The sequence below is a fragment of the Sarcophilus harrisii genome, chromosome 1 (assembly GCF_902635505.1).
Source record: "Sarcophilus harrisii chromosome 1, mSarHar1.11, whole genome shotgun sequence".
Taxonomy (NCBI): domain Eukaryota; kingdom Metazoa; phylum Chordata; class Mammalia; order Dasyuromorphia; family Dasyuridae; genus Sarcophilus; species Sarcophilus harrisii.
The window spans coordinates 459,093,898-459,113,523 of record NC_045426.1 but is presented as its reverse complement, the minus strand read 5'-3'; the positions used below and the strand labels follow the sequence as shown (position 1 = coordinate 459,113,523).

Genomic DNA, 19,626 nt, shown 5'->3' with positions numbered 1-19,626 from the left:
AATGGAGTTAAGAGTACTCAGGATGGAATATTGACTTCAGGGAGCAATAAGCAAGCTGATTTCTCTAGAATATAGAGTTTATAAAAGGCGGTATTGTGAAATGTCTGGTTAAGAAGACTAGAGTCACACTTAAATGCCATGATTGAGAAGTTTGTATTTTTTCCTAAATGTTATTGATAATTATTAAATCTCTGTTATTTCTCTCTCTCTCTCTCTCTCTCTCTCTCTCTCTCTCTCTCTCTCTCTCTCTTTCTCTGTGTGTGTATGCATGTCTATAGGGTGGTGGATTAGCATGATCACTCCTCTGCTTTAGGATAATTAATTTCTCAGTTCTGTGGATGATGTATTAGTTTGGAGAAAGATTTGTAAGGTAGAAGGTCAAACATTAAACTATTACTAGATTTGTTCAGGATAATGTAGTGAGTGTCTTAAGGGAGGAAAAGTGGCCATATAAATATAGAATAATGAGATTATAAAATGTTGGAGGGGTAGAAATGATAAAACTTGAATTTTTTAATATAAGGGATTAAGGAGAGGGAAGAACCAAAAATAACTCTAAAATTTTAAAACTTGATTAGTAAAATTATTTTGGTATTATTAATTAGTTAACTTTTCCCAGGACCAAGGCATAGATTACAGAATACTGGAGTATTATGGTCCAAGACTCAAATATATTGTGTTCAGCTGTGAAGCAGAAAGTCATCATTAGGAGAGAAATGGAGCCTGGTAGATGGCCGTATGATATGTGAAGCTGAATCATGATTGATCCTATTCTAAGAAGTCATCCATTTGATTAATTATGATCAACATCGAAGAGTTTTCTGAATTTATTGAATGTCTACATTGTATATGTATAATGCAGATTGAAAAGTAGATAGATTTGTTATATTTGTCTATATTTGGATATTCCAGGAAACCCAAGAATTCTGACTGATAAATTTCGTTAAATTAATTTTACTAAGAGACTCACAAGCACTGAGATGTATATATCTTGTTTGCCATTGAAATGTTCAGTTTGGCATACAAGATAATTTGTGACTTGTTTTGCTCAAAATTGAAATATTTTTAATGATTCATTCCTATTTACCTAGATTTGTTTGTTCCAGTATTTTTTATTCAAATGGAGTTAATCAGAATGGATTTTTGGAACAATATAATGGAAAAATTGCCATCATTGCTCTCTTTAGGATCAGGGGCAAGTTTTTTTGCAACAACTAATAAGTGGACTAGTCCAGACACTTCAAACTTAATGTAAAGTTGACATTTAACATGGAAGCCTTTACTTCCGACAAAGAAAAAAGAAGCTAATTATGCTTTTTCATTCTTCTTAAGCATAATTTTTATTTACTGGCTCTTAAACACCCATTTTAGTGGGAAAGAAAAAAACAGACAGAAATTTCTCAGGACAGTTCTGCTACACTATCTTTTATTCCTATCAGAGGAATTACCATCAAGTATCATCCTTGCCTAGAAAAAGTTGTTTTTATTTTCCCCAACTCTTTCTTTCTGTAGGAAATGCTGTATTATGGAAGAAGGAAAGAAATGAAGAAAATAATTGTTAAAAGCGATAACATATGGTTCTATTTAAAATTGTTCATCTTTTTGTCTATACCTTTTGATCTAGAGCTCCTGTGATATAAATATACAATAAAGAAGTCAAAGATAGAAAGAAAAGTCCCATATACAAATAATTTATAGCATTATTTTTAATATTAAGAACTGAAAATTCTGTCTACTGGTATGGAAAATGGCTAAACAAATTGTGGTACATGAATATAAAGAAATATTCTTGTGCTGGAAAAATGACTTAAGAATTTGTAGAACTATGTGAACACATGTAAACTGATGCAGAATAAATTTATTAAGTACCTCCTGTATTCCTCTTGCTATACTTTGGATATTAAGAAAAGTGACACTGTTTTGGAGTCTGAGTCCAGAATTTTCCCCATTGGGTCATATACCATCTCTCATACACATTAAAAACACACAAGGTAAATGCAAGGTAATTTGCAGAATGTGGGGTAAGGGTTAGGGTTAGTCTTTTCTAACAAAAAAAAAAGAGGAAAGATATATCCGGAAATAAAGGTGACACAAAAAAGTTATTAATACAATTGTTTTAGTTAAAAGAATCCCTACTCTTGCCATTCAAAAGATCTACTTTTGCTTGAAAGCAAATTTGATTTTACACAAAATTTTAAAGCATTCAGAACACGGACTTAATTTTACTATTCTTACAGACCACTATCATCTATGGTGAACATAAAATTGTCTTTTACTGTCTCTGTTTAATCATGTCAAAAACAATCAGAATACCTCATTCTTTGATGTTAATAACAAATACAAAATAATTTAAAATATTTTTAAAGCTAATAATTTGCTTTCAGCTCACTAAGAACATCCCTGTTTAATAAAAACTCCAGCCAATATTCTGTTCTATCATATGTTCAGAGAATATAGAAATTAAAGATAGTATGCTTAATTCCAATCTATCCCTAATTCCAAGACACTGGAAATTCCCTTAACCTTCATCACCACATTTGTAAAATGGGGCACATTAAAACTGCTCTATTCAATCTCACAGGACTGCCCTAAAACTTAAATGAAATGATGTATTCAAAGTAACTTTTAATCCAAGAAGTGCTGTACCTACATGAATCATTACTATTACTACAAATAACGATGATGATTAAGAAGATGGTAATGATAGTGGTAGTAGTAGTGATGGTGGAGGTAGTAATGGTATATTTGAAGGTAACGATCTGTTGACTGGAAACTACTAGTGTTAGTTACAGTCTCCAGGATAACTCAGGAAGTAATGAAAAACAAAACAAAACATTAATCTCTCATGTAATCAGTTCAAATTAAAGTATGAGAGTTTATGGAGTGATAGTTTATACCAACTCTGATATGGTAGGAGATTAGAGCCTGAGTGGGCTATGAACCTGAGCAAATATTGTACATTGTAGATAGGGGCAGTGAATTGAGAAGGAAATAAATAATTTGATTCAAAACAACTTATGATATGAAAAAAATTAACAGTGTCATGAATTTATAGAATGTTTAGAGACTTGGAAGTTAAGATGGAAGAGGTTGGAAGTTAATCAGAGAGTGGAGGTGGGATGTTTTTGTGCATGAACAGTTTCCTAATGAGTTTTCAGGAGTTTTTCACTGAAAAATAAATTATTTGTTACATTATTCCTTTCATTATTTCACAACTCTTCTTACATTTGATTTTTTTCCTCATGAGCTCCAAATAGCTATAGTTACATGTGACAATGGCATTCATATTGGTATGAATATGTCTAATTCTTAAATATTTCTACTAAGTAAGAGTGAATTTATTCTGAAGCAGTTGATGTTTTTACTACTGCTAGATCCAGACTCTCTCTGTCTATCTTTCTGTCTCTCTGTCTCTCTCTGTTTCTCTCTTTCCTCTAGATTTGTAAGTCAGTCACTCCTTTGGCTCTTTATTGCTCCATTTCATTCTTGGCAGTATTTTTATCTGAAAAGTTTATTTTTATGATCTAAAGAATTGCATTTTAAATAGATATTTTTAAAAGTTAATGTAATTTTAACTAAAATAGAATACAGGGGACAAATAAATATAAGTCTCTCCAAGAAGTGTCCTCATATACATGTAGGAATGAAAAGTGAAACTGAGGGCCAACTAGAATCTTTCAAATTTCTGTGGTTTAAAAAACAAAAAGTCTGATTTACAGAACTATGATTCTCAATATTTTTATTATGTTCGTGTGGAGGTGAGTGACCCTGAACTATAAAAGTCAACACCACCACAGTTCAGCTTTTTAAAGTTTCTAACAAACAGAAAGTTTCAAGTATGGACTTGGTAAAAGGCTGTTATCTGAAGAGCAAAGACTAGCCAATGTGTGATAAGTTTTTTTCTCATAAATATCATTTACCAATGTATATAGGAGGTGCAATCTATGGAAGACTCCTCCAAGGGTTAGTTTAAGTAATATCTTTTATATAATACCTTTCCCAAGTCTTCATTTGCTTCTGCCTCCCCTTACCCAACATTCTGCAAATTACCTTGCATTTACCTTGTGTATTTTTTTTTATGTGTATGAGAGATGGTATATAACCCAATGGGAAAAATCTGGACTCAGACTCCAAAAGATCTGAGATCAGATGGTCACTTTTCACTGCTACTAGCTTTGTGACCAAGGGCAAATCACTGAAACTCTCTAACTCATTTGTCAAAGTGGAAGAATTGAAGTGTTCCCTGATCCTCCTGGCCACTTTAGGTTTCCCAATATTATCATCATTCAATTACCTCTATTTTTTTGAGGTTCATAGGTTCTATATTTATCATCCCGCCAAAAGCCTCATAACTGCTTTCTAAACAGACTTCTAAGACATTCCCATTCTAAATGAGTTCAGTACCCGGCAATAGATTATAATTGGATAAACTATTAGGACACACACTTTTTGGTGAACTAGGAAGGAATAACAACTAAGACAAATGATGACAAAGTACTTATTATTTTTTCAAGTTCTATAAAGTCACATTATTTTTATCATTGTATTTACCTAATGTAATGGAAACAAGGAAATCAATTAAAAGTTACTTAGTGTACTGAATTTAAAATACACTTAGAAGGAGACATTATCCTCTGCCTTGACATTGTTGGGTGATAATTTATTCCAACTGTGATATCGTAGAGGATTAAAGTCCAAGTGAGCTATAAACTTGAGCATATATTGCACATTGTGGGTAGGATTCATAAATGGGGAAGTAAGGAAATTATTTGATTCTGCTCTAAAATTATTTTTTGCTCTTGTTCTTTTAAGGATACAATCCAAACCTTTGGTGAATCCACCCAAAATGGAACATTTCTTACACATTTGTGTTGTTGTTTTTATAAACTTAGAAATAGTTTAATCCTTCAGAAAATTCACAACTGCATTATTGTGGATGATCTCTTTACCAGTGCCAAGCATAACTCTTCCAGGTCCTAATAGTTTCATGTGTTGCTATGGCCAAATCCCTGGACATAACCTCTTTGTACTTTACTTACTTCCTTAGACAAAAGATTGGAGTTTTTAGCTAAGTTTTTAGTTATAATAATAACTAGCATTTACATTGCACTTTAAAGTTTCTCCAACTTTTTAGGACATGTCAAAGTTTATATTCAGCAAAACCTTGGGTAACACAGATTTATTTTTATGTCTGAATGAGTCATTAAGACATGATATTAAAGGAGATCTAAGTGAATATATTAGGGGAGATTTTATGTTTTTCCCAAAGTTAATAGAAAGCAAAATAATAAAATGTTGACACAATAGTCATAGGGTCATATAGTCCTTGATCTAGAGATAGAAGGCATTTCAGTCATTTATTAGGCAAACTCATTTTTACAAACAAAGAAGCCAAGGCCCTGGGGAGGTAAAGCAAATAGTCCTAAATTACATGTATAATGAATAACAAGTTTGGAATGAGTCCATTTCTTGTATCAAGCTAGTTTTTTCTTTACTACCAAATTGCTTCTTGTTTGTGCACTTAAAAATGGAAATGACTACAGTTTGGAAGGAAGAAGGTTCTTGTATATGGGGTATAGAAGGCAATACATTTCATCATCAACAGGAATTCCAAGTTAACATGGTGGGGTTTTTTGTTAAACATTAGTAGAGGAACGTAATTTTGATTATTAGTGGGGAGTAAAATAAAGGTCACCTCCTTCTCGCATTCTTTTTTGATCTTGCCCTGAAATTAAACAAGGGGTTTAAAAACAATCTCCTCACCTCAATTTCATCCATATATTTTTGCTAAATATTTTTGTCAAATAGAATTCTCAGGATTATTTACTAGATGGGAGGACTTCAAAAGTATTTGGAGCCATAAATTACTCAGATAAGAGTTTAAAATGTGAAATCCCTATCGGAAGATAAACAATCTAAACCTGAAGGTTCCTGTTCTCTGTTGTTTTATATCTAGTTGGTTGTGGCTGCGGTAGCACCTGGGGCTAAATGAGAGGCAGAGGGGAAAATTGATATCACTGATATAATTCATGTCACGTGAAATTTCTTTCTGATAATGGGAGCAAAAATTTTGAGAAAGGTGGGATGGTAGTATGTCTTATATTTTCTATGTAGTTTACTGTTTCTAAGTGGATCTGTCTAGTTTCACCAAAGAAGGCAGGAAAAGAGTATTTCTAAATTTTCTTATCCTAGTCCTCTCTTCAAGAGAGATTCTGATTTCTGCTAGGAGCAGAAGGCAAAAGTTGGGACCAGAGGCTAGTTGTTCTGTTTTGCTCAGAAAAAAAAAAAAAAAGACAGTAGGCTAGAAATATATCTACCAGCATTTCTCAGTACTTTTTTTTTTATATTTGTTAACTATTCTGCCTCATTATGTATTTTTTAATATATAAATTTTTTTTTTTATTTTCAAAGCACATGCACAGATAGCTTTCAATATTGGCCCTTGTGTGTTCCAAATCTTTTTTTCCTCCTTCCCTTTCCCCACTCTCTCCCCCAGATGGGAAGCAATCCAACATATGTTAAACATGTAAAATTCTTCTATACATATTTTCACAACCATTATGCTGCACACAAAAAATCAGATCACAAAGGAAAATAAAAAAGAAAATAAAATACAAGCAAGCAACAAAAAGTGAAAATACAATGCTGTTATCCACATTCAGTTTCATAGTCCTTTCTCTAGGTGCAGACAGTTCTCTTCATCACAAGATTTGAATCACCTCACTGTTGAAAAGAACTATGTCCATCAGAAATGATCATCATATAATCTTCTTGTTGCTGTGTACAATATTCTCTTAGTTCTATTCACTTCACTTAACATTAATTCATGCAAACCTCTCCAGGACTTTCTGAAGTCATCCTGCTGATTATTTCACATAGAACAATAACATAACACTTAATATACCATTCTCCAACTGGCATCTATTCCATTTCCAGTCCCTTGCCACTACAAAGAAAGCATTTGTCATTTTTGCACATGTGGCTCCTTTTACCTTTTTTATGATCTCTTTGGGATACAGATCCAGTAGAGGCACTGCTAGATCAAATGGTGTGCACAGTTTGATAGCCTTTTGGGCATAGTTCCAAATTGCTCTCCAGAATGGTTGGATCAGTTCATAACTACACCAACAATGTAATAGTATTTCAGTTTTCCCACATCCCCTCCAACATTTATCATTATCTTTTCCTATCATCTTAGCCAATCTGAGTTTGAACCTAAGAGTTGTCTTAATTTACATTTCTCTGATCAATAGTGATTTAGAACATTTTTTCTATAACTAGAAAGGTTTTAATTTCTTCATCTGAAAATTGTCTGTTCATATCCTTTGACCATTTATCAATTGAAGAATGACTTTTATTCTTATAAATTTGAATCAATTCTCTATATATTTTAGAAATGAGATCTTTGTCAGAACCCTTGGATGTAATTTTTCCCTTAGTTTATTGCTTCCCTTCTAATCTTCTCTGCAATGTTTGTGTGTGTGTGTGTGTGTGTGTGTGTGTGTGCAAAACCTTTTTAACTTAATATATTCAAGATTATCCATTTTGTAGGACATAATGTAGTTCTTCTTTGGCCACAAATTCCTTCCTTCTCTATAAATCTGAAAGGTAGACTATCCTTTATTCTAATTTTCTTATAGTATCACTCTTTATATCTAAATCATGAACCCATTTCTATCTTTTCTCCACATAATGTGTTAAGTATGGATCAATATCTAGTTTCTGCCATACTAATTTCCAATTTTCCCAGCAATTTTTGTCAAATAATGAGTTTGTATCTCAGTAGCTTGGGTCTTTGGGTTTATCAAACATTAAATTAGTATTGTCATTGCTTACGACACTTCTCAGTATTATTAGTCTATGGAAGATAATTTTTAGATAATCAATTTTAGATTTTTAGATAATTTTAAATTGTACCTGATCACTATTACTATATTTTGTACATTGAGTTTCATCTACCAAATTCCAGTTCCATAATGAACATACAAATTGAAAAGAAACTCATTTATACAAGTTGATATCAAAGAGAAACCAAAGAAACTATATAGATGAGAATATATCAGAGAATTCATAAGGGAAACTAGCTTTCTATTTGGAAGATGTCTCAGCTCAACCAAGAGTTGATAAATTTCCCAAGGTCTCTAGTATAATAATCTGAGAATAGGAACACAATCACGGTGCCAGCTTTCCACATGTTAGTTTCTTACTGAAGTCTTTTTTTATTCCTTTGAGGACCTAAAGAGAATCCAGAACTATGTCTTTTTTCTTGATCCCGGAAGCCAAAAGACCAAGGTTTTTCTTCTCCCAAGTTCTTGCTAACTCATGCTGGCATGTAATAGAGCACTAATAAATCAACAGCCAACAATGAAGAAGATCTTATGCAGAATAGTTTTGAGCCATAGGTTATAGTAGAATGTCTTTTTCCACACAGAGTTCATCCCTAGCTCTCATCCCCAAAGAATACATCTCTAATGAGAGTAGATTCTTATTTTTGTCTCTGTGTAATTAAAACACAATTAGTACTGAAAACACATTACAAATGGATTCTCCCTGGTGGTGATGGTCATCTCTTGGTAAAACCTATCTTCATGTTCTTAGTAGATAGTATGGTTCTTGGATAACTTAAGTTCAGAAGCAAAACATGTTTTTATGCTTTGTATTAACACCATCATGCTCTATAGATTTAACAGTTTTCAATATTATGCTGTTTACTATGTGTAAACACAGAAGGAAAGCAAAACAATTATTAATTCCCCTGAGGAAACAAGTTATTTTAAGCCAACTAAGTAATGAGTGCCCTTTCCTATAGTTTACAGATCATCATGAAAAAATGATTTAGTCAACTATCCCATTAGCACAGGCACAGGGGAGGAATTACATGTTTCAGTGACTCTGATGGCTTTCTTTTTATGTTTTTTGAATGCCATGAAAGTGGAGTGGAATGCATTATCACAATGTACTCATACAACCAAGGCAGAGCATCACAGATTCTATCATAGGCTCAAATCCTGGGTGAGACCATCTTTTCTATCTAGATGGACAGACTGATACCTCAACTCTAGGTTGAGAAAACTCATTTGTCACAAGGGAACACACCAATACTACCACATCTATATTGCCATCTGGCATAGAACAAGTGCTTAAAAATGTCTATTTATTATTGCTGATGACTGACATAAGAAATAACTACACTAATTTTGTTAAAATACATTCTTCACATTCTTTGTGGACTCTAGTTGAAAAGATATTAAGTCAGGAGTCAAAAGAACTGAATTATAGCCTCACTATGGTTACTAATTCACTCTGTCTTTCAGTGAAGCCATTTAACTTCTCCAGTCAACTAATATTTAGTATCTAATAAATATAAGACACATGGAACATAAAGAAAACCAAAATCAAAACAAGACTCTGCTTTCAGGGGCCTCACAGTCTAATGAGAAAGACAACATATAAACAACTATGTTCAAACTGCTAACATATGTGTGTGTGTGTGTGTGTGTGTGTGTGTATGTATGTGTGTATAAATATAAATATATATTACAAACTATATGTAGAGGAATAATGTATAAAAATACTGGAAAAGTAGGAAGGTACCAAAAAGCCAGAGGATTTCATATTTGATTCCAGAGGTGATAAGGAGCCTCTCTCTGGATTGATGGAATGGGGTGAGGATGTTATAGTTAGATGTTCTGTACTTGAAGAAGATCCATCTGACAATGAAGTAGAGGAAATACTGGAGTGGAGATAGATCTGAGACAAAGAGACCAACCATAATTCTATTGCTATACTCTAGATATGAAATTATGATGGCCTTCATGAAGAAGGTAGGAATGTCAGAGAAGAAAGTATATTACAAGGAATATTACAAGGCTCAAATTGACAGCATATGGCAACATATTGGACATGGGAGGTAAAAGAGATTGAAAATTCCAGGATGTCATTGTTTTGAAGTCATATGACTGGAAAAAGGAACCCTCAGTAATAATAACAGGGAAGTTTGAAAAAAGAAAGGGTATGAAAGAAAAGAAAATGAGTTCTGATTCAGACATTTTGAGTTTAAGATATCTGCAGGATACTTAAGATGTCTACAGATATAGCCAGTTTGAGATATTTAATAAACAGCTGGAAATGTAGATTGTCAAGTGGGAAGAGTTAAGGCTGGACAAGATGTTAGAATCAATTGCGGAGATGGTAAATAAATTCATGAAAAGTAATGCAATCACTGAGTTGAATGGTACCAGGGGTCCTCAAACTTTTTAAATAGGGGGCCAGTTTACTGTCCCTCAGACTGTTGGAGGGCCACACTATAGTAAAAACAAAAACTTTGTTTTGTGGGCTTTTAAATAAAGAAACTTCATAGCCCTGGGTGAGGGGGATAAATGTCCTCAGCTGCCGAATCTGGCCTCTGGGCCATAGTTTGAGGACCCTTGGATAGACAGTGAAAAGAAAGAGGACTCAGAGAATAGCCTTTGGTTACCCCCATTGTTAGTAGGGGTGACATGATTAAAAATCCAACAAAAGATATCAAAAAGAAATGGTCAGATAGGAAGATTAGGATAGGTCAGATAGGACATTTTCATGAAAAAACTAGAAAGAGAAGAATATCAGAGAAAGGAGATTGATCATTAGTGTCAAGACAACAGAGATAAAGAAGGATGAAGATTAAGGAAAATCCATTATCTTTAATAATTAAAAATTCATTAGGGATTTTGAAAAAAGCAGTTTCAGATGAAAGAAAATGAGAAGAAAGGAAGTAGAGATACCTATTGTAGATGACCTTCTTATGGAATTTAGACATAAAAAGGGAGAAGAAATATGGAACATTAACTAGCAGGAATGAATGAAATGAGAGTTGTTCTATTATGATGGAAATATAAACATCTTTATGCATTGTAGGAAATTAGCCAGTATAGAAAAAGATATTGGAGATTAAGAAGGGAGTAGGAATGATAGAGGAAGCAGTTTATTAGGCAAGATTAGTTTGAACATCTAGAAGGATTTTTATTGATGAGAAATGCCACTTTTTTTTTTTACATGAAATAGGGGTAAAAGAGGAGACAGTGGCAGAAGATATTTGAGTGATGTGAAATGAGACAAAAGAGGAAAAAAAAAAGCTACTGACAAGTGGACTCAATTATTTTCCAGTGAAATATGAGGCAAATTTATCAGCTGAATTGGGGAAAAGAAGGTGTCAAAAGTTTGAAAGAGTTTGAAAAAGTGAAAAGGTGATATGAATAAAATAGTGAATCACATAGGAAGCTATAAACATATTGCTTTGTTGTAACAAGGGTCCACTTGACATCATGTAACATAAATTTGTAATGGACTTAGTATAGTTCCATGATTGTCTCTATTTTCATTCAGCATCTAGAAAGTAGTTGAGAAAGACCAAGGTTTGACAAAACAAAATTTTCAATAAATAAAGGGGAAAGAGAAGAAGACATCATGAAGTTGAACATCCCTTGAACAAGGGAACAAGATGGCAATGGGAAGAAAGCATAGTAGTGATGGCCTGGGAAACAACCAAGTAATAGTGAGATCAAAGGTCTCGGGAAGAATGAAGAAAGAGTTTAGGAAGTATAAGGCAGAATAAAAGATGGATTGATTATGATATGATTGTAGTAATTTCAGATTTCATGAAAATCTGGTAGTGGAATACTTGTGGGTTATACTAAGATGCAGGGCAGGACTATCTCTGCACATATCTATGTTGAGGGAGGAGAAGTTGGTAGTAAGACAGGAGTAAACTGAAGAACTTCTAAGCTAAGGTATTTGATGGAGTATCAATATACATGTTGAAGGGAAGAGTTGAAGAAGAGAGAAAGACTGAGTTAGGCACCGAATTCAACAAGAAAGGAAGGAGCGTATACTGGAGGATTGTAGACAACAACTACTTGAATCTTGATTGGATGATAATTGTGGAATAAATTAATTCTCCTACAGTAATAGTTTAGTAAAGTTATCACAAAAAGGGCCATGAATTTGATTTTGTGTAACTTGTTTTTAGTGATTCCATGCTGGCTCTTAGTGATCACTACTTCTTTTTGCAAACTGCTCATAAACCATCTGCTTAATAGCTCCTTCTAGAGTTTTGCCCGGGAGAATCTCCTTCCAAAGAAAGAGTTAAAAGCATGTTGTGAAACATGATTAAAGTAGGTTACAGTAACTAAAGCTTCCTTTTTTGGCAGTAGTAGCTTCATTTATTCTGTATTGTTTTATGCAATTAGTTTCCTAGCAGGGAATGTTTTAAATTTTGTTCTGTATTCTTTTCTTTGCCTGTCTACTCACCAATGTAACGATTCCCTGATATCTTAATAAGTACAATGAATATTGTACTCAGTTTAATGGCTATGAGCATTAGAGAATAATGTCATTTGTGAAAACACTTAATGCATTTCACAATTAAGAAGGCATTGAAGTTCAAGGTCTTAAAAAAATCCCTAATTATTTTGCTTGTGATCTAAGGCATTCATAATCTGAAAAAAAAAATGTTTTTGTCTCTTTCCTTTTTCTCTATGGCACAAATAAACTAATTCATGTTTTACCTTCACAAAATTTGTGGAATATCATTTCCAAATGCCATCACAATGAAGCCCACATAATTCAAATTTATTTTTTTTATTTTTTTTAATTTTATGGGTGAAAATGGAGTTTGACAGAAGTTTGAATAATTCACTGACCAATAAACATAGTGTCTCTATTTCCATAGTTGGCCAGGTATAAGAACAATAGTTCTTTCTTAATTTTTTTCCTTTTTTCTGTTTGAGGGAAGGGGAAAATTGAAGCAGTGCAATCATTTCAGAGAATTCTCCTCTCTGAGATAAGACCTGTGATCTTATCTCAATGATCAGGTAGGAATGCCATATTTTTATGGCAGACACTAAACATATTACAGAGGTGCCTCTGGCCTTGGTAAGAGGCCTCGGTCCTCTTATTTTAAATAGTATTCAAAAATGGAAATGAATATTAGTCACATTCTGTGATTTACTTCCATTGTTGAAGGCCTATTTTAATCACCAAGACCTTCCTGGAGATAGTTCAGAGAATGTTGTTCCAGATTCAAAGCGTACTCTAAATTTTGGAAAACACTGAAAGCCATGAATAACCCCACATTATCTTTAGTTCAAAGGATCCCAGGGGACTAAATTGGACCGAAAATTGAATTTTGGTTTACTGTAGAATTGCATCAGGGCTCAGTTCCTACTATCTATTTTTTTTATAAGCCCTCTTCTTTCTATTCACACAGCTATCACAATAGTTCAGACATTGTTCATTTTGTGCTTAAATTATTTCAATAATCTTCTAATCTGTCTTCTGCCCTCAAGTTTCTCTCCATTTCAGTCCATCCTTCATTTAACTTGCCCCTTTGCCCAATAAACTAGTGGCTACCCTCAGGATCAAATATAAAGTTTTCTGGCATTTAAAATTCTTTACAACCTGTTCCTTCCTACCCATCATTTTACATTTTACTTTTATAATGCATGCTACTTTCTAGCCAGATTGACCTACTTGCTGTTGCTCACATATGACACTACTTCTGGTATCCATTCCTTTGTACAGACTCTCCCGTATGTCTAAAACGTTTTCTCTTTTCACCTATGACTCTTGGTTTACCTGGGTTCATAATAAAACTCAGCTTAAATTTTATCTTCTTCTGGAGTATCCCCAACACTTCAAGTATCCCCAACTTCTGGAACTTCCTAGTTTAAGGTTACCTTCGATGTGCTCTATACATATGTTGTATGACTTAGTTGTTTCTAAATGGTCATCCTCATTATACTATAAACTGCTTGAGAGCATGAAATCCAATTTTCTTTGTAAATCCTATCCTGATTATAGTTCTTGGCACATAGGAATCATTTAATAAGTGCTTGTGGAATGACTAGCTTTGATGTAATCTATTATTTGACTCAACTCCAATGGCTTAAGTTTTGTGCATTTTATTTCCATCTTCTGCTGTGTGTTTCCAACTTGCCCCATAGCTACAAGAAGCTCAATATTAACAACTGAAGACCTATTAATATATGTGTCTTGAAATAATGAAGTTTTTCAAGTGATGTAGGAGGGATAGAACACTCTATTCTGCATTATAGATTCAAATCTAAGTCTCTTGGTTAGTATATTTTATGGTTCTTACAATGATGTTAGACACTCATGTTGCATTTAACTCACTTTTAAAACAGGATGACATAACTTCTTTAAAGGTGAAAAGGACTTTGGCAGTTATAAGATTTAATGGGAAGAGGTTAAAGAGGCTAGCAAGCATTACTATTACTTTTAGAGAAATTAATAAAATAATGAATTTAAAACACATTAATTTTCCTTCCACCTATCCACAAAAGTGTGCAAAGCAAATATATTGCATCTCTTCTTACCACACATGTTATTGTATGATCATTCAACCCAACAAACATTCATTAATCACCTATTATATGCTAAGTATTCTGAGAGGCAAACATAATAAATGGAACAAATAAAATAAATGAAACAATTCCTATTCACCAGGAGCTTAGATTTTTGGATCACTGTAATAGTTTCCTGACTTTCATTTTCTCCTAATTCCAATCCATTTTACATAAGAATATAAGGATAATTTTCATCAAACCTCATGTTTTCAAGGGATTCCAACATCTAGGAAGCTTTCTATGGCCTATAAAATTAAATGTAAACTTTTGAAACCGATATTCCAAATCCTTTCTTATTTGATGCCTCATCCATTCTTCTTTGCTCTTTAATTCTCTAACCTTACACAATCTACTTTTTGACAGTGGCATGAAATGTATTGATTCCTGTTCCTACTCATGCCTTCCTATTTTGAGAATATTTTCTCCCTGACACTCTATTACTTCATGTTTTCAGCTCTTCCAGGAACTATGTCAAAGATCACCTTTTTTAGGAAGTTTTCTTTGCTTCATATTCTACTCAAGAGGTATCAAACTCCCGGGTTATCCAGTAAGAAAACTCCATAAGCAAATCAGCAGGCTAAACAAAGCTCCAAATGCTTGTGATTATATTCAATTCAGTTGCAATCATCTAACTTTCGGCATGTTAATAGGCTTAGATTCCTCTCCTCTACATGTGTCTCCCCCCTTTGGACATCCTTCAGTCTCTCTTTCTTTCTGATGAAAACTGATAGGAGCTACAACAGTAATATATTATTTTGATTGTGACTATCAAGATCTGGAGTGTAAACTAAAGGACAAAGTTTGTTACAACTATTTCATATATTTTAGGATAAAGCCATACTTAAAGTAGGCTTGTGAGTTCCAAATCCCATTTTATAAAATTCTGATTTTTCTAATGGCATCAGTGGTTCCATGAAATTCTCAAAATAATATTAATTATAATTACAACTCATAACATAAATATATTCTATGTGACACTTTAAGAAGATCAAATGGGCAATTATAACATGGAGGCTTAGGAGTAAATTCAGCAGAATCTGAATAAAAACTTGTTTATTGGCAGTATCACAACTAGACTCACTATAACCCCTTCTAATTCTTTCTCTGAGGATTAAAGCAGGATAAATGATTTACAAGTCAGTCAGGACACTGACCTAATAAAACTTTTGGTAAACAAGACCTGGGAGAATATATTGTGGTCAATCTTTTCTCTTTGTGTGTCCTTGTCTACACCAGAATTTTCAGGTTAGCTATTATTTTCTTTCTTCATTATGTGTTATTATAGTTGAAACCTCTTCTAAGAACTTTTTCAGGAGGTTAGAACTTGGTTTATTTAAGGAATAAGACCAGCTTTTAACATAACATTTTATATTTGATATTAGCTAAAGTGAAAATTTCATACAAGCATAGTTTGGTTGGGAATAAGTCATATCAAATATGCTTATTGGCTAAGCTGTCATTCACAAGTAAAATTATAGATATTGTATTTTAAGTTAGAAATGACCTTAGAGATGATTTATCTGCAGAAATGAATCACAGTGAAGCTGTAACTTGTTTAAGGTCATCCACCTAGTTAGTGGCTTAATTAAGAATAGAATCAAAATCTTGCAATTGAATATTCTTTAATATTACACTACATTGCTTCTGATTCCTACTCATTTCAGCTCTGTCACTTCATATATTTATTTTGAAATTCTGAGATCTTATATTTCTATTATGTCTTATTTAATAGTAATAATTATGCTTAGAATTTACATTGGAAATTTGCAAACATTTGACATGGTCTCATTTAGGCTTTGCAACTCCTCTCTGGAAAAGGCACAATTGTTATGTCCATTTTTTCTTTGAGGAAAATAAACTGAGATAGGTTAAATGATTTCCCTAGCATTACAGCTAGGGATTTAACAGTTGAGGTAGAATTTTCTTGACTCCAAATTTGATTTCTTAGCCACAGCTGAATAAATGAAGCACAGTTTTAAAACCCAAAGAAAAATTTTGCTGTGCCTACTCGAAACATCAATAAAATATTATTGAGTACCAACTTTATGCTAATTATCTATTTTAATATACAGGGGAAGTGTAAGACAGAGTACCTAAATTTGAGCAGCTAATGGTGTTGTTGGAAAGATATACACTTGCAATAATTAGAGACAAAGGGACTATGTAGCACTATTATTGGAGGAAAATGCAAAGGAGACAGGTTCAGTGTGAGCACAAGATAAATGAAGAAAAATGCCATAAAGGAAGTGAGAATCAATGCAAATCTTTAAAAAATGCTGAGGTTTTACCTTGGGATGGAGGGGGAGGTGAGGCACTTTAACAAAGTTAACAATATAAGTAAAGACAATGAACTACAAATCAGTATGAGGCTAAAAAGAGTAAGGGATAAACTAAGGGAAGGTAGTAGTTTGATGCACAGTGTAGGGACAAATGGTTTGTGTTTCATTAGTCAACAGAAAATGGGGGTTATGATTCTAGAAATAAATTAGAATAATGGTTTCTTTTAAGCCTCAAAATCTACAAAAATTTTGAACTCATTAAGTGCTGCCCTGTCAAATGAAACTATTAATACTTCCTCAAACAAATGACTCTTCTTTTATGTTGCTAATTAATAGCAACCATCCTTTTGTCTTAATCCTTATGTTGCTCTATACCTACTCTCTAGTTCATTCACACATATGCATGTTTATTGTCCTCTCTTAAGCTGTGAACTTTTTGAGAACAAGATCCATTCATTATGCTTCTTAAAAATTAGATTTCAGAATCAATTATCAAGCATTTTTTTCTGTCTTCCATCTCCCTTATCCACTGAAAAATAAGAAAGAAGAAAAGAAAGAAATAGCATATCTGGGTATTGTATAAACATAGTCAAGCAAAACAAATTCCCACATTGGTCATATCCAGAACTCCATTTCTCTTTCTGCATATTTGACATTCATCTCTGTCTGATGAGTAAGCAGCATTTTTAGTCATCATTTCACTGGTCAGAATTGTCAAGTATTTCAGAACAGTTCTTTTTATAATATTGATGTGATGGTTTAAACTTTTAGTCTTATTTTCTTTATCTTTCTTTACATCATTTCAACCAAATCTTTATAAATCCCTTTGAAAATATCTTCATTTCTTACAGTAAAACAATATTCCATTACATTGATATACCATAATTTGTTCAGCTGTTTCTCAATTTGTGGACACCCTAATTCTCAGTCTGTTATCACAAAGAAGAACTGATATAAATATTTTTAGACGTAAAGATTTTTTTTTCCTTTTCCTCTGTTCTCATTGGAGTACTGGCTAAGTAGTGATATTACTGACTTAAAGGATATGCACAGTTTAGTCACTTTTAGTACCAAATTGCTTTTCATAATAGTTGAATTAATTCATAGCACATTAATGTATGCATTTACCCAATGCCCTTCCAGTAAAGTTGATATAAAGAGAAAATTACAAATGTGCTTCTTTTTTTCATACACCAGACACCGAGTATAGTTCTGGGACAAAAGTGGTAAACTTAAATACTTGCTGAATGAATGGACCATGAACTATTATATTATCTCATCAGTGATAATTAAATAGCTGCTTCGGGATTCTACCACCGTAGTACTTGAGATGCTGCTTAGTACTGTACCTGATATATAGTAGATACTTAATAAATGTCTGTTACCTCTTTGACTGCATTAGGAAATAGAAATAGAACATCTGCAATAGACCATGTATACTAAAAGACCATCTTTATGTTCTGACATAATTTTGAGAGCTCATTCCTTCCTCTATTTCACTTTGTGTATTGTCTTCCCTCATTAGGTGTAAACTCCTTAAGAACAGGCACTGTGTTTCTTGGTTTTGTTCCCATAATTTAATACCAGTATCTGAAACACAGTAGATACTAAAAAATGTTTATTGAATTGAATTGACTTGAAAAATTTTCAGTAACTAGTTCCCAAGATATTTGAGAGGAAATAAGAATTGCTTGGGTAAAACCAAAATTATGGGTATCATTATTAACAAAGCAATGTAACTGTGAAAATTTCAATAAACTACTCATCCTTATGGCTTCTTTCCCAACTGATAAAATTTTGTGAGAATTGTCTATATACATATCAAAGGGATTCTTTTTTTAAATGTTATTATAACTTTTTATTTACAAGATATATGCATGGGTAATTTTTCTGCATTGACAATTGCAAAACCTTTTGTTCCAATTTTTCCCTTCCTTCCTCCCACCCTCTCCCCGAGATGGCAGGTAGACCAATACATGTTAAATATGTTAAAAAGTATATGCTAAATACAATATAAATATACATGTCCATACAGTTATTTTGCTGTACAAAAAGAATCGGACTTTGAAATAGTATACAATTAACCTGTGAAGGAAATCAAAAATGCAGGTGGACAAAAATATAGGGATTGGGAATTCTATGTAGTGGTTCACACTCATTTCCCAGAATTCTTTCGCTGGGTGTAGCTGGTTCAATTCATTACTGCTCTATTGGAGCTGCTTTGGTTCATCTCATTGTTGAAGAGGTTCACGTCCATCAGAATTGATCATCATATAGTATTGTTGTTGAAGTATATAATGATCACCTGGCCCTGCTCATTTCACTCAGCATCAGTTCATGTAAGTCTCTCCAGGCCTTTCTGAAATCCTCCTGCTGGTCATTTCTTACAGAGCAATAATATCCCATAATATTCATATACCACAATTTATTCAGCCATTCTCCAATTGATGGGCATCCACTCAGTTTCCAGTTTCTGGCCACTACAAAAAGAGCTGCCACAAACATTCTTACAATGTGGATCCCTTTCCCTTTTTAAGATCTCTTTGGGATATAAGCCCAGTAGTAATACTGTTGGATCAAAGGGTATGCATAGTTTGATAACTTTTTGAGCATAGTTCCAAATTGCTCTCCAGAATGGCTGGATGTATTCACAATTCCACCAACAATGTATCAGTGTCCCAGTTTTCCCACATCCCCTCCAACATTCCTCATTATCTTTCCTTGTTATTCTAGCCAATCTGACAGGTGTATAGAGGTATTTTCAGAGTTGTCTTAATTTGCATTTCTCTGATTAATAATGACTTGGAGCATCTTTTCATATGGCTAGAAATCATTTCAATTTCTTTGTCTGAGAATTGTCTATTCATATCCTTTGACCATTTATCAATTGGAGAATGGCTTGATTTCTTATAAATTAGAGTCAATTCTCTATATATTTTGGA

At 33.2% G+C, this 19,626-nt stretch overlaps 1 protein-coding gene across 1 annotated transcript in view; it reads left to right on the top strand.

Moving 5' to 3' along the window:
* Positions 1-19,626, top strand: part of NKAIN3 (sodium/potassium transporting ATPase interacting 3) — a 433,118-nt gene that overhangs the window by 317,453 nt on the left and 96,039 nt on the right. The window lies entirely within an intron of this gene.